The 16,384-nt window shown below is 33.2% G+C and overlaps 1 long non-coding RNA gene across 1 annotated transcript in view; it reads right to left on the bottom strand.

The window, feature by feature from the left end:
- Positions 1,367 to 16,384, bottom strand: part of LOC109353084 — a 17,982-nt gene continuing 2,964 nt past the window's right edge. The window contains exons 2-3 of the long non-coding RNA XR_002108421.1: positions 13,133 to 13,136; positions 1,367 to 1,482 (exon numbers count right to left, since the gene is read on the bottom strand). This is a non-coding gene — a long non-coding RNA (uncharacterized LOC109353084). The remainder of the gene's footprint in view (positions 1,483 to 13,132; positions 13,137 to 16,384) is intronic.

Here is a 16,384-nt window from a genome sequence, read left to right as displayed (position 1 = left end):
TCTCTAGAGTGTTCACTATAATGTGATAGATGTGCATGACGTTTAACGCACAGGTTTTACAGAATACACCTTAAAAAGGTTGTGTGTTTGATGTCGGGGATACAGTTCAACACTACGAGACACTCTAGTAAATTCTGGATCTTACTCAATATGTAAATGTTCAAGTCACATGACACCTTTGTTTATGCACAATCTTATTAAGACCACATAAATTCTCGGAAATCGTTTTTTAATTTCAAGTGAGGGATTATTATAGCTTGGTTTGTTGGAAGCCATTAGTGAGAACTTTTGGGTGTGAAATCTAAAAAACTCTCAAGTCCCACATGGAAGAGTTTTGAAGGAAAAAACAACTCCCAAGTCCCACATAGGAGAGATGAGGAACATGGAAAAAATCTTATGTTCTATAGAAGCCTCCTCCTTCATATTTTCTTGTCCAAAGTTGAATGCGCGTTCATCCAACTTTTTATTTCTCCCTCATATTTTTTGTAAAGACATATTTCCGGAAAACTTCTTCCCCTTTCTTTCTGTGGCATAAGAGTTGGCCCAAACAACCAAATTGTGGAAATTTCGAGAACTGACACTAGTAGTCAAATTGAGGGAAAAGAATTGGCACAAGTAGCCATATTGTGGGCATTTTGAGAACTGACACTGGTAATCAGATTATGGAAAAAGAATTGACACGAGTTGCCATATTGTGGGAATTTCGAGAATTGGTACTGGTAGCCATATTGTGGTATATATATTCGAGATTGGTTCTTACAGTGCAATAAAAATTCGATAACAATGATTTGGGTTGTTTTATCCTAGGGACGACATGGTTGATAGTCTGCTTGCACATTTTGGGCAGTGCCATGAAATGTCTTAAAGAGAGCACATGGTCGTGACTCAACCAGTAAGTATTATTTCGTGTCATTTAGAATTGTTGCAAGCTACAGTAACAATATGATATTTTTTGTGGGAAAAATTGCTACACCAAAAAAGTTGGAAAATGAGTGTAGCCCTATGACCATGGTACAACTAGTGTTTGATACTGCTCTTGTTCCCCGCAATTAAACATTGTCACCATTGAGATGAATTTAGAATGGAAGCATCTGTAAGTTTTGTTCATGGAAACCATGTGTAAATGGATCTTAAGAAATTCATAATTTTCACATAGTAAGAATGATTATAGATTTCTTCTATCCATGATGACACGATCCTTCTTTAAATGTTATGTTGTTCTTCGTCAATAGAGAAACTCTTCTATCTCTTTCCCTTATTTTCTATGATCTTCCTTTATGGATGGCTGATAGAGACAAACTTTCTGGGTAGAGATATGGACAATGTTCCATGTCCTTTTTGTAATGAGTATAGTGCTTTCATCAAACACTATATATAGACTCTTTCCAAAGAGTCTTACTATTTCATTGATAACTCTTAATTCAAGAGTTATGTCATTCAAACAAAGAAATAGTATATCCCTTCATGTCACAAGATGCATTTCTCTGATATATTTCCTTCCATGTATACTAAGAACTAATAAGAGTCATAGCGGTTGTACATTATTTATCCGATATATTTCCTTCTGAGTACTACTATATTAGCCTTATGCATAACATGACACATTAAATGAGAATCATATAATAATGTCATGTAGAAAGAAAATTTTATTTTCAACATTACCATTATCACATGTGTACATAAGTGTGAAAATAAATTATTGATCAGAAACTTAAATATTAATGAGTTAGGAGTGTCAAACATTGAGACTTTATTAATAACATAATGTTCAATATTCATTAGCGGACATAATGCCCATATTTTTAACATGACTAGAAAATATTTTGGGCGGTAACCCTTTCGTCAAAGGGTCTAATGTCATAAGGTTAGTGCTAATATACTCAATTGACAGTCTAAGTTTCTGAACTTCTGTATCGAAAAAATATTTCAACTCCATAAGTTTAGCACATTTGAAATACTTGTCATTTTTAGAAAAGAAGATTGCTACAAAATAATCACAATAATGTTACAGCTGCTTGGCAATACAGTCGACTAACCCAAGTCCTGAAATAAAGTTCTGTAGCCACTTAACATGAACTATGGCCTCAAAGCATGCCACAAATTCAACTTTCATAGTGGATGCAACAATGACAATCTACTTCACACTCTTCTATGAGATAGTTCTTCCAGTTAATAAACATATATAACTGAATGTTTATGCATCTCGCAGAGTCTGAATTTGAATATCCTATCACTTCAAGGTAATTCGATATCCTATAAATAAGCATGCGATCATTTGTCTTACAAATATCTCAGACCTTTCTTTGCAGTTTTCCAATGTTATAACTAGGATTACTCTGGTATCCTTCTAACATTCCAACTACAAAACTAATATATGCTCACGTACAAGTCTGAGCATAAAATAAACTCCCAACTATATGTGCATAAGGAGTTTCTTCCATTTTCTTATGTTCTAAATAATTCTTTGGACATTGCGTCATAATAAACTTGTCTCCTTTCTGAATTAGAACGAGAAATGTTGAACATTTATCTATTCTGAATCTCTCTAAAATTTTGATAATATACGCTTACTAAGACAAGCTTAAAAGTCTTTGTGATCTATCACGAAATATTTGTATTCCAATAACATAGTTTGCCTCACCCATATCTTTCATTTAAATTTTTAGAGAGAAACATCTTAGTCTCATTTAGAAGACTAAGATCATTAGTTGCAAGAGATATGTCATCCACATATAGAACCAAGAAGATAAACTTACTCCCACTGACCTTTAGGTATATATATCGGTCAACAATATTTTCTTTAAACCCAAACGATACAATAGTATCATTAAACTTAAGACACCACTGTCGTAGAGCTTGTTTAAGTCCATATATTGATTTCTTAAGTTTACACACCATGTGTTCTTTTCCTTTCTCTATGAATCACATTAGTTGATTCATATAGACCTTTTTCTGTTAAATCTCCATTTAGAAAGGCAGTTTTCACATCCATTTGGTGTAACTCCAAATCATAATGAGCCACCAATGTCATGATAATTCGAAGTGAGTCTTTCTTAGAGACTGGCGAAAAATGTCTCTTTATAGTCAATGTCATCTTTCTAAGTATAGCCTTTTGCTACAAGTCTGACCTTATAACACTCTAAGTTACAATAAGAACCACGTTTGGTTTTGAAACCCACTTACGACAACTGTTTTGCAATCTTCTGGTAACTCAACAAAGTCCCAATCCTCATTTTGTTTTATATATTTTAACTCATTTTTCATGGCATTTAACCATTTATCGGCATTATCACTATCTATGGTTTGTGAAAACATAACTGGGTCATTCTCAATTCTTGTGCCGCATTCTGCCTCATATAGGTAAACTACATAATCATCAAGAATAGCAAATCGTCTTTCTCTTTGAGATCTTCTTAATGCTATCTCTTGTGATTATTCTACTATAGGTTCATCACCTTCATTTTTAGTAATGAGATTATTTTATTGTTCTCCATCATTACTAATCGGTTCAATAACTTTAGGAACAACATTATTAAGGACACAAGTAAATGAAACTTGTACCCTCACTTCTTGAATTTCTACTTTATGTGGTGTTTCACTCCGACTAATCTCATCAATCTCGATGAACCTAGCATTCTTAGTTTCAATAATTTCTGTAGTATGGTTTGGACAATAAAATCTGTACCATTTGATTTTTCTGGATAAGCAATGAAATAACCATTAATTTTTCTTGCATCCAGTTTCTTTTCTTGTGAATTATAAATTCTAATTTCTGTCGGACATCCCCAAACATGCAGGTGCCTTAAACCAGGTTCCCTTCCTATCCATAGTTCAAAAGGAGGCTTTGGAACTGTCTTAATAGGAACCCTATTTAATAAATATATAGCGGTCTATAAAGAATAAGTCCACAATGAAATGGATAAAGATGAATTACTCAACATACTCCTAACCATGTTCAACAATGTTCTATTAAGCCTTTCTGATATACTATTTGTTGTGGTGTACCTCACACTGTGTATTATGCACATATGTCCTGACTTTCAATGAATTTATAAAATGGACTTGGATGTTGTCCATTTTGATCATATCTTCCATAATACTCACCACCTCGACCAGACCTAGTAATTTTAACATTTTTATCTAATTGTCTTTCAACTTCAGCAATGTAAATCTCTAAGGCTTTTAACGTTTGAGATTTATCGGACAATAAATAGATATGTCCATAACGTGAATAATCATTGATGAAGGTAATGGAATATTTTTCCTTATTGAAAGAGTTAACATCAAAAGTTCCACAAATATCTCTGTGTATAATTTCAAGAAGCTTTGTGCTTCTTGTGGCTCCTTTCTTTGTTGTTTTGTTTGTTTACCTTTAATACAATCCACACATATAGTTAGATCAGTAAAATCTAAATCCGGAAGGATTTCATTCTTTACTAATCATTTCATTCTTTCTTTGGAAATATGTCCCAAATCTTTACGTCACAAGTAAGCATAACGTTCATCAATTAAGCCACGCTTAATTCCAACGTTATGATGCAAGGTTAAAAGTGTTTTAGAAAAAGGATTATCAAGATTTAACTTGTACAATCCATCATATGGTATATCATTGCCAATTAAATGAGTATTTTTATACAAACTGAAACATTCTTTACCAAATTTAAAAGAGTATCCAGCAACATCAAGTTTAGATAAAGAAACCAAATTCCTAGATATATTAGGTACGTAAAGAATTTCAAATAAATCTAAATGATGTCCAGTATCCAGGATTAAACGATAAGTCCCAACAACTTCCATTAGAACTTTCACTCTATTTCCCATAAAGTCAATTTTTTCATTTGGTCTTGTAGTTCGGGTCGTAATGAATCCTTGCATAGTATTAGAAAGATGAGCAGTATATCCAGAGTCAATCTAGAATCCTTGCATAGTATTACCTTTCTTTTCAAACCAACCTTTGTGTTTTGGACAATCCTTTTGGAAATGTCCAATCATTCTACAGAAACGACTTATGTTATCACGACGTTCCTTCTTGTGGATTTGAGAAGATGACTTGTTAATCTTTAAGAGTCCCTTCCCTTTCTTGTCATGTTTCTTACCGAATTTTTTTCTAGCTCATTGATGATTAACATAATTGATGAAATGATTTCCTTGACTCTTCATTTTGGTTTCCTCTTGAACTAACAGACTATGCAATTCCTGCACATTCCGTTTATCTTTCATGGTGTTATAGTTCATTTGGAAAGGACCATATTCAGAGGGTAATGAATTTAATATAAATTTCACAAGGAAGTTCTCATCCACATCCATTTCCAATGTCTTAAGTCTTGCTGTAATGTTTGTCATTTCAATGACATGTTCATGCATAGTACGAGAACCATCAAATTTCATGGTGGTCAATATACTCATTAATGTCCCAACAAGAGACTTGTCAGCAGTTTGGGAGCGCTCTTCTACAAAGTTTAGCATTTCTTTAGCACTTTCAGTTTTAGGAAGAGCTGACTTAATGTTGCCAGCAATACTCATTCGCATATACATTAGACTCAATCTGTTTGATCTTTCCCAATTTCTATAATGAACTTTATGTTCTTCGTTGCTTATATTAGTAATAGCATTTGGCTTATCTTATCTAAGTGATAAATCCAAATCCATTACCCCTAAGATAAAATTGGATTTGTTCACTCCATTAAGATGAGTTAAGTCCATTGAAAGTTGGAACAAATGAGAATTACGAATGCAAAGCAACATGTACTACAATATATAAAATTAAACAAAAACATTAAGGCCTTGAGTTACATGCTAACATAATTCAGACTACTTCATAAGTGTATATTAATATCTACATTTGGGTAAAACATCAATATACCATACTAGACATAATGATACTAAAAGAAATTCACATAATTTGGCATTGATACATACATATATTAGAAACATTTACTATATTTGGATATATAAATATAACTAATGATGCATTTATATTACCTACATTCATGTTCATTGATTATAGAGTAAATTACATTGACACCCCCTGAGTTTTAGTGAAATTACACAAACCACCCCTCACTTTTTTACACCTTCACAAACCCCCTATTTTTATATTTTCATTACATTGACCACCCCTACGTGAGAAAATAAGTATAATATCTTAAACAAAAAATATGATAAATGCAATTAAGTTAAACAAAACATGATATATTATGGACACAAGTCTAAATAATATACAAATCAATGTATTTTATTATTTTTTGTTCGTTATGATATATTACAAGAGCGATTTAAACAATATCTCTTTAGAATTTTTGATGCATTCTGTAACAAAAAATAATAAACATACATTGATTTGTATATTATTTGGACTTGTCTCCATAATATATCATGTTTTGTTTAACTTAATTGCATTTATCACATTTTTTCTTTAAAAGATTGCACTTATTTCTCATGCAGGGGTGATCAGTGTAATGGAAATATAAAAAATAAGGGGGTTTGTGTAGGTGTAAAAAAATGAGGGGTGGTTTGCGTAATTTCGTTAAAACTCAGGGGGTGTCAGTGTAATTTACTCTTGATTATAAATACAAAAAATTAACTTTTGGGCGATTCTTAACTATCTTACAATAATGAACTTCAATTTACTCATAAATCAATGATTCTTGTATCATTCTAGTATCAAACTAATGAGTAAATGAAATATGATCATACAATTTGGAATAAAACAACATAAACATTTGACCACTTTGGTGATTAACAAATCTATCATTCAATAATTTTAAACATCTAACAAGTCATATCACACATACATATTACTCTCAACTTGCACATAAATTTCACATGAAAACAGTTATATTAAAACTTGAAATGAAATTGTAACGCCCTTTCATATATATATTTGAATATTGTACCAAAAAACCACATGTGTTTGCTACTGTTTCTTTTCCCATATATATATATATGTTATACATGTTATGTTACTGTTAAGGCAATATATATAACATTTATTCTTCTTATTTCTTAACATTATGTATATAATAGGTTAATGTTATCGCATATTATATATATATATATATGCTAACAGTAAATGTACGGACAAACATACATATATAAGTGTTTTAAATATGTATTTGAAATATGTCTGCAAAATATAGTATAATAGTAACAGCAGAATATACACAATATAAACATAGTACAAATATAACACAAATAGTCACTGTTCTATTTCTTTTATATATAAAATATATTTAAATAACATCAGATTTCAAGAACAACACAATTTCTGTTCAGTTTATGTTTCTTTTATTTATTTACTTTCATGCATCCGAAATAATTATATTTGAGTTATCTAAACATTTGAAAACATATTTTAAAAACATCATTCAGGATCAAATTAGCATTAATAAAATAGAAAACTATAAGTTCTTAAACATAGTACTCTGACACCACATGTAAGTTTTGTTCATGGAAACCATGTGTAAATGGATCTTAAGAATTTGTAGTTTACACATAGTAAGAATGGCTACACAAGGATAGAGAAAACACAAACACAGTAGAGAAAAGTAAATCCTATTGGCTTGAGGCTCGTCCTTTTTCTTCTTTTTCTTCTTCCACGATGGCTCACCCACTGCATTGTAGGTGGCGGCCCGGAGAGCACAAAGTTAAAAAAACACCCAAGAGATGGCTATTGGGCTTTATAGACTTTGTGGTTATGTGCTTGCCATGGATTTTAGAGGGAATAAACATAAGTTATCATGATGTCACTTTTCTATCTATGTTTTCTCCCTTATAAGTTTTGGATTGGTAGGGATGTTGCTAAATAGTATGAAACCCTACATCAATGACCTAAATTTTCACTGTGGAGAAGGTTCCTGTTAAAAATAAGAAGGAGTAGGATGTTATACTCAAATTTCACTTGGAGTTGATGACCCAACAAACACAATAAATATCTCAAAACATTTGGTCTTTCCAATTGAAAGAAAACTGTATTTTATTCTGTATTTTCTCTCTCCTAGTGTAGCAATGGAGTAGATGTTGTCAAAGAGGAAATAAAATATATATTTTTGAATTAATTTAATAAAAAATATATTTTGTATTTTAAAATCTTGACCATTAAAAAATGAATTGACACATGTCATAATCCTAGATTAGAACTAACCTCTCCATTACAGGAGAGGATCTAGACTAGGATAATTAAGTGTACCTTTTGACATTTTAATAAACATTTTGTAATTGAAGCTTAAGCTAAGGAATTCATTCCAAGAGAACATTACAAATATAATTAACATTACAAGTATTCCTAGTTCACTCCCATACATGAGTTACGGGACTTAATTAATCAGGTTTTGGTCCCAATATTACACTATTAAGGACTTAGGACCACTTAGTTGAAGATTACAACCAAATATGTCCATGTTGACTAGGTTGACTTTTAATCGATTTAACTCATTTATAGATTTCTTCTATTACAAGACATCCTAGGCCATACATAGGGATGGCAAAATGGGCTTGGCCTGACGGGCCAGCCCGTTCGGGTAGGTGTTTTTAGTGGGCCGGACTGAGGGTTTTAGCCCAAAAGCCCGTATTCAACCCGTTCTGGAAGCCCGTTTTTTAGACGGGCCATGGAGGGCCGGGCCGGGTTGGCCAGGCGGGCCAATATTAAGATTAAAGTTCATTTGTATATCATGTTGCTCATTGCAATTAAGATTAAACTTTTACAATTTTAACTTATGTTTGGATGCTTAAGCATATAACTCTTCTTTCTCCTTGTAAAATGAACATTTAATATCTCATTATGTAGTTATCTATTATCTTCACTCTTATCCAATTGTTGTACTTGTTATGAGATAAAGCTGAATTTTCACTTACTATTAGGGGTGTTTGAATCAAATTTAAACATTTAATTAATTGAAATGGAAAATTGGAAACTCAAATAGAACTACTGATTTTGATTCCTTTTGAAAAATTAATTGAATTCGACTGAGTTTCAAAGGATAAACAAAAATGATTATAAAGAGACTTGGATTGCATGCAAAGACAAACTATAAAAGCTAAAACTAGATTATTTTCTGAAAATTGTGTAGATTGTTTCTTAGAACTTCCAAATGATATAATAACTCTCTATATTTCTGAAATATATTATTTTATAATATATCTTTGAGTCATACAACCTCTCAGTGGCTTACAAATTTTTACGACTTCATGTATGCTAGGTAACTAGTAATTTTTATAACTTAGAGAGTTTATTATGCTATGATTATTCTAACATATTGTCTATCATAATAGTATTGTTTAAACTATAATACATAATAATAGAACTTGGCAATCCATGTGAAACAAAATTTATGGTAAAATATGAACTAAGACAAAGAAGAAAGTGAACCATAAATAAAGGAGTGAAAAATGAATGAATTATATTTCATTGATACCAAAAAAGTGAGAGATTACAATAAATATATATATATATATAGAGAGAAAAAAAAAGGGTGAAAATTTGCCACACTCCTAAAAATAACCTTCAACTAACATAACTAACTAATCAACAAACAAATACACTTTAAAATAATAAACCAAAAACAATTCATTCACGTGATTCTAGGATTGCTTGAGGTGGAAGCAATCTAGCTACAACAAAAACAGTTGTTTAATTAAATGCCTAAGTGAATTGTAGGACAAGGCACACTCGCCAACTTGATCATGATTTCACAGCCAGACTCCAAACTGCCTTGGTCATGATTCATGCAATCGGCTAAGGCATGGACATGAGCTCCTCGGTCAGACTCAGACTTGATGCATCTGTCTTGTTCAACTTGATCAGCCTTGGTGCATCCTCGGTTAGGCTCAGACTTGATGCATTTGTCTTGTTCAACTTGATCAGCCTTAGTGCAACTATCTTGATCTTCATTTGGTCTGCCATGATCATCATATTTTGACATCCCCTGCAAGTTGGGCTATGTATATCACAAAGTCCAAGCATGGATGAGAGAGGGTAGAATTTGGGAGGGGCAAGGACCTTAGTAAAAACATCTACAATTTGAAAATCAATGGAAATAGGCATCAAATGAACTACACCATTTGTAACATTTTCTTTAATGAAATGACAATCCATTTCAATGTGTTTTGTCCTCTCATGAAATACTGGATTGGCAGCAATATAAAGAGCTGATTGATTGTCACAATACAAAGTAATGAGGTTAGTATGCCAAATAAACAAATCACTAAAAAGATATAGCAACCTTTGTGCTTCACACCCTGCAAGGGCAAGGGCTCTATATTCAGCCTCTACAGGGGATCTTGAAACAGTCCTCTACTTTTTTCTTTTCCAAGATACAAGTGATTCACCAATAAAGAAGCAATAAATTTTTACAGATATTCTTGTGTCAATGCAAGTCCCCCAATCAAAGTCACTAAAACTCTTGAGGCTAATGTCAGTTTTGCTGGAAAAGAACAATCTATTTCTAGGGGCATTTTTAAGGTATCTAAGAATTCTTAGCCCCACATTATAGTGCTCTATGGTGGATTTGGACAAGAATTGGCTTAGGTGGCTCACAACATAAGAAATGTCAAGTCTAGTGTGAGTAAGGTAGATGAGTCTGCCTAATAACCTTCCATAGGAAATGGAATTGGGATGACTAGGACCAAACTTTTTGTGTAGCTTTATGCTACTGTCCATTGGTGTTGTAGCAGGCTTGGCTGCAAGTTACCTTGCACCCTGAAGAAGATCAAAGGTGTATTTTCTATGGCAGAGGCTAATGCCTCCTTTTGTCTTGACAACTTCCATACCAAGGAAGTATTTCAAGTTTCCAATATAATTAATACTAAACTTCTTAGCAAGAACTTGTTTGACAAACTGAATTTCTGCCAAATCACCCCCCTGCTAAAACAAGGTCATCAACATATATAAGAATAACAATGAAGGAGTGTTGATAATTTTTGACAAATAGAGAATGATCTGTCCTAGATGGAGTGTAGCCATTTTGTATTAGAACAACACTTAGTTTTATATTCCATTGTCTACTAGCTTGTTTTTATCCATACATGGATTTTTGAACTTTGTAGACTTTGGATTTGTTAATACCTTCAAGTCCTTAGGGGATTTTCATGTAGACTTGCTCAAGCAAGTCACTATGAAGGAATGTTGTGTTAATATGCAGCTGATGAAGATGCCAGTTTTTAATAGAAGCTAAGGCTAGCATAACTCTCATGGTAGTCATGTTTACAATGAGGCTAAAATTGTCTAGGTAGTCAATCCTTGCTGTTTGAGTGTATCCTTTGGCCACCAATCTGGCCTTATATCTATCACTAGTCCCATATGGGTTGTGTTTGACCTTAAAGATCCATTTACACCTAATGGCTTTCTTGTCTTTGGGCAGGTCTGTTATAATCCAAGTCTTATTTTTGTTCAAGGCTTGTAGTTCTTTTCCTATGGCATCAACCCAATGTTGGTGTTGTATGGCTTTATTGTAGCTACTAGGTTCGATAATAGAGGATATATTAAGGATAAATCTTATGTATGGGTCAAACATATTTTTATAGGACAAGATAGATGACAAATGATATTTAGCCTGAGCGGAAACATCAGGGGTGAGAGTTAATTAAAGCACAATGATAATCATCTAGATATCTAAGAGGCCTCCTTTGCCTATTAGATGTTCTAATAGCCTCACTCCGTTCTTCATTACGAATGCCCTCAATGGTTTGATCTGGCTCATCAGTATGGTTGGTAAGGTCAGGTTGATGCATCTGAGAATTGAGGGTGCTATGAAGTTGGTGATCACCTAGGTTAAAGGAATCGGTAGGTAGGGATTCATCATTACTATTCTTGTCTAATTCATCCTTCTTAGAGAAAGGAAATACTCCTTAATAAAAAACAACATTTTTGGAGATGAAGGTTTCCTGTGTCTCTAAGTCATAAAGAACATAACCCTTTAACCCTTGTTTGAAACCTAAGAAACCACACTTCCTATCTCTAGGATCAAAATTTCTTCTATTGTTAACAAGAGTAGAAGCATAGCATAAACATCCAAAAACTTTCAAATTAAGAAGATTAGGGTCATGATTGAATAGAACCTGGTATGGTGACTTGTTTTGCAAGACACTGAAGGGTTGTCTATTTATTAGAAACACAACATGAGTAGTGACATAGTTCCAAAAACACTTAGGTATGGAAGATTGGAACATCAGGGCTCTTGCTACACCAAGGATGTATTGATGTTTTCTCCCTATAACACCATTTTGATGTGGAGTTTCAGCACAACTAGTCTGATGTAGGATGCCCTTAGAATTATAGAACTCATTCATTCTGAATTTCATACCATTATCACACCTTATACACTTTAAAATAATTCCAAATTAATTTTCTATAAGAGCAACAAAAGATTTCATAAGAGTGGCAGTTTTAGATTTATTTTTCATAAAAAATAACCATGTATGTCTAGATTTATCATCTACTATGGTTAAGAAGTATCCATGTCCTGATGTAGAAGGGATAGAAATAGATCCCCATATATCAACATGAATAATATCATAAATGAATTCAGATTTGCTAGTGTTATTGTGAAAGCTAAGTTTCTTTTGTTTGACAAAGTGACATGCATCACATGGTTCATTTTCAGAATTACAGTGTATGAAAGGAAATTCCTTATTAAGAACATAAATTTTCTCTTTAGATGGGCGTCCAAGTCTCTTATGACATACATCCTTACTTATAGTGTTCACAACATTTACAAAATGATTAGGCAATGATGATAAGGTTTCACAGTTAAGAGTATATAATCCTTCTTTTTCTTTAGTTGCACCAATCATCCTGAATGTGATTTCCTCTTGTATTTTGCAATTGTTTTTACAGAATATCATAGAGCAATTGAGGTTCTTGGTAAGCTTATAAACATATATAAGATTGAAGGAAAACTTAGGAATATAGAACACATTTGTTAAGTAGAAATTATTGGAGAACATGACTGTTCCAGATATAGTAGTATTAATCTCACTTCCAGTAGGCATTTTGATGATTATAGGGTCAATTTTCTTGAATGATTGATATCTTGATAAAGAGTGACAAATGTGATATGTTGCTCCCGTATCAATAATCCAATCTTGAATTTTCAAATTCTTGTATAGGTTGAGGATGTTACCTGAAAACCTCTACTTACCTGGTTCAGCCAAGGATACAATGTTGATTTAGCTATTTGTGTGGCTTGAAGGTTCTTTCAACGTAGTCAAGATAGCTTTGTGTTGATCTGGTGTAAAGCCAAGGATATTTTCTTCTTCAGCATGTACATTGGTCATGTCATTGTCACCAAAACTTGTTATACTACTCACATTATTGTTGAACTTGTAATGAGGTGAGAATCCATGTTTTCTATAACATATGTCAATAGTATGTCCCACCTTATTGCAGAAAGTGCAGATTTTTGAATTCATTCCTCTTCCTCTTGTACCATTAGGACCAGAGGAAACCTCTTGGTCCTGCTTAATTATTGCCTCCTCTAAAACCTCTTCCTCTATCTACCTCTTGCAGCATAATTATCAATTGTGCTTGTGAATATTTTTGTTTCGTCAAGAGGGAAAGCAAGTTGTCTTTCTTGCTATATAAGCAGGGAAAAAGCCTTGTTTATGCCAGGAAGGGGATCCATGAGCATTATTTGGAATCTTACACCAGAATATTGCTCATTAAGCCCCTTTAGAAATGTGATTACATAATCCTCTTCTCTATATGATTTAATTTTGCAAGAACATGAGGTAAAAGACCTAAAATTATCCAATTCTTGCCAAAGACCCTTTAAGTGAGTGTAGTATTTATCTATGGATTGACATCCTTGTCTAAAAGTTGAAATGGGAAATATTCAAAGGATGCTATCATGATTGACCTACTTAGTTTTGATGAAGACAATGAGTTAAATAGAAGCTTGAAGACTTGGACATCTCCACAAACAACATACCGAAAACTCAAGGTCAACATCGTAGAACTTAGGAGCTTTTACATTATAGAGTCCTAAGATGTTTGCCTAGTATTGAGTTTAGGTTAGGTAAACCCAAGATGGAAGTCTCACAAAAACTCTAAAATGAAAATCATATAGGTTGAGACATCAGATCTAAATATATAAATATGATAAGTGAGGTTCATGCATTTGCATTAGACATACATGATTTTGTGCAGAAAGGAATCAATCATTTCAAAAATCATGAGTTGCATGTTCTTTCATCATATAGAGTGTTTACCATACATTTAAGAAAAATCACTTTCACACATATTAATCGGTTAACACAACTGATAATCGATTAAATCTTGTTGAAATATGTTAATCAATTAAGGAAGGTGTAATCGATTAAAAGGAGTTATAATAGCTAACCCCTAGGATTTCTGGCTTATTAATCGACTAAGAAGGTTAATAGTCGATTAAGTCATAACTGAAAAACTGTTTTAAATAAACACGTTAATCGATTAATATGATATATAATCGATTAACATCGGTTAGAGTCAGTTATATATAAAAGCTGTTATTTTAAAAAATGAACAAGTTTTTCATAAAAAAAGAAATTTCAAAATTTTCAATTCAGAGAGAGAAACTTAAGATTCTTAGAGCTTAATTTTCAAAGCAATTTTGCTGATATTTGAGAAGTTTTTCTAGCATTGTTGATAAGTGCCAAACATACCTAAATTTCATACACTTTTATGACACTTATCTTATGCATAATTGAGAAAAACCAACTTAAAACAATACTTTTTGTATAAAATATCACAATCTTGTATATTTGTGTTTGTATTTCTTTTTTTATGTATTTTGTAGGATTTAGTATGAAGAAAAGAAGAGAAAAAAGACTCATGGTCAAAAAGAAAAAGAAGTCAAAATCAAGGTGTTCAAGCTGACAGTTGAGCATGGACCAAGCCACGTTAAGCTGACCTGGACCAAGCTGCTCAAGCAAGCAGCTGAGCGGACCTGCTTGGCCGCTCAGCCTAGCACCAACTAGTCCTGACACGGTCAGAACTCAAGTTTGACACGGTCAGACACGAGCTTGGCACATTGATAAGTGCCAAAGATACCTAAAAATCGTACACTTTTATGGCACTTATCTTAAGCATAATTGAGAAAAACCAACTTAAAACAATACTTTTTGTATAAAATATCACAATTTGGTATATTTGTGTTTGTATTGCCTTTTTATGTATTTTGTAGAAAATAAAATGCAGAAAAGAAGAGAAAAGATTCATGGTCAAAAAGCAACAAAAGTCAAGAAAATCAAGGTGCTCAACCAGGCAATTGAGCGTGGAAAAAGCCCCGCTGAGCTGACCTGGCCACCTGCATGACCTGGACCAAACTGCTCAACCAGGCAGCTGAGCGGACCTTCTTAGCCACTCAGCCTAGCACCAGACTAGGCCTGGAACGGTCAGAAATATGCTTGACACGGTCAGACACGAGTTTGGCACAAGACCAAGCTGCTCAACGGTCCAACCAAGCTGCTCAGCGGAGAACCAGACTCCTGGCCAGATCAGCAAACACCAAGCCACGTCTTAGTCAGCATGGTCAGAAGCTGTTGAACAAGCAGCTCAGCGGTGAAGCAGGTGCNCGGTGCTTAACCATCAAGCAAACCATGAAGTCATCCATGACCTCACCTCAAGTATTCCACCATAGGCTTTTCAGAAGTACCTCACAATAGCTAGGTCTCATAGCCCACAACTAGCTTTGGTGAGTCATACACAAAGGTGACTAAGCTACTTCGTCAAGGGACCAAACCCATGCTGAAGGGTTTGGTCAGCTGTTGAGCGGTCCAGCTTAGCAGCTCAGCGGTCTGGCATGAGGCCTATAAATATGAGGCCAATTCCTTCGAGCAAAACAGATTGGAATACACCATTTCTTCATAAATTCCTCTAAAAAACACTTGAAGACCAAAATTCTCTCATTTTGGAATTCTTTCTTCATTTCTTAGTTTAGATTTTTCATTTTCAAGTATGTTTTTGTAATTTTTAGTTAGAATTCAAGAAGATAAAAGGAGAAAGCAAATGAGATACAAAAATCAATTTTGTACTCTCATTTGGAACTCAAAAGCATCCAATCCTATGATGGATAACTCATGCTCCTGAACATTTTCTTTTGAAAAAGGTTATGTAATTTCTAATTCTTCTTAATTTTAAAAAGTTTGAATTTTAATCATTCAAGTTGGTGATTTGGTTAATATTATTTATTTGAAAAGTAATTAATGCTCTTTTTAGATTGATCACCTAAAAAATGATTTCAAGTCAATAAAACAACTTGTTTCAAACACTTAACAAATAAACTTTGGAGTAGTTGTACTACTTAGTTTATTTGCCAAGTTAAGCATGCTTTTCTTAAGATCTTACATTCATCACTCATTCAATATTAGAGTCACCAATGGTTAGGGTGTGACAACCTAATCTCTT

This window comes from Lupinus angustifolius, chromosome LG07, assembly GCF_001865875.1.
Source record: "Lupinus angustifolius cultivar Tanjil chromosome LG07, LupAngTanjil_v1.0, whole genome shotgun sequence".
Lineage (NCBI taxonomy): Eukaryota > Viridiplantae > Streptophyta > Magnoliopsida > Fabales > Fabaceae > Lupinus > Lupinus angustifolius.
The sequence above is the reverse complement of the archived record's forward strand: the minus strand, read 5'-3'. Positions and strand labels throughout refer to the sequence as shown.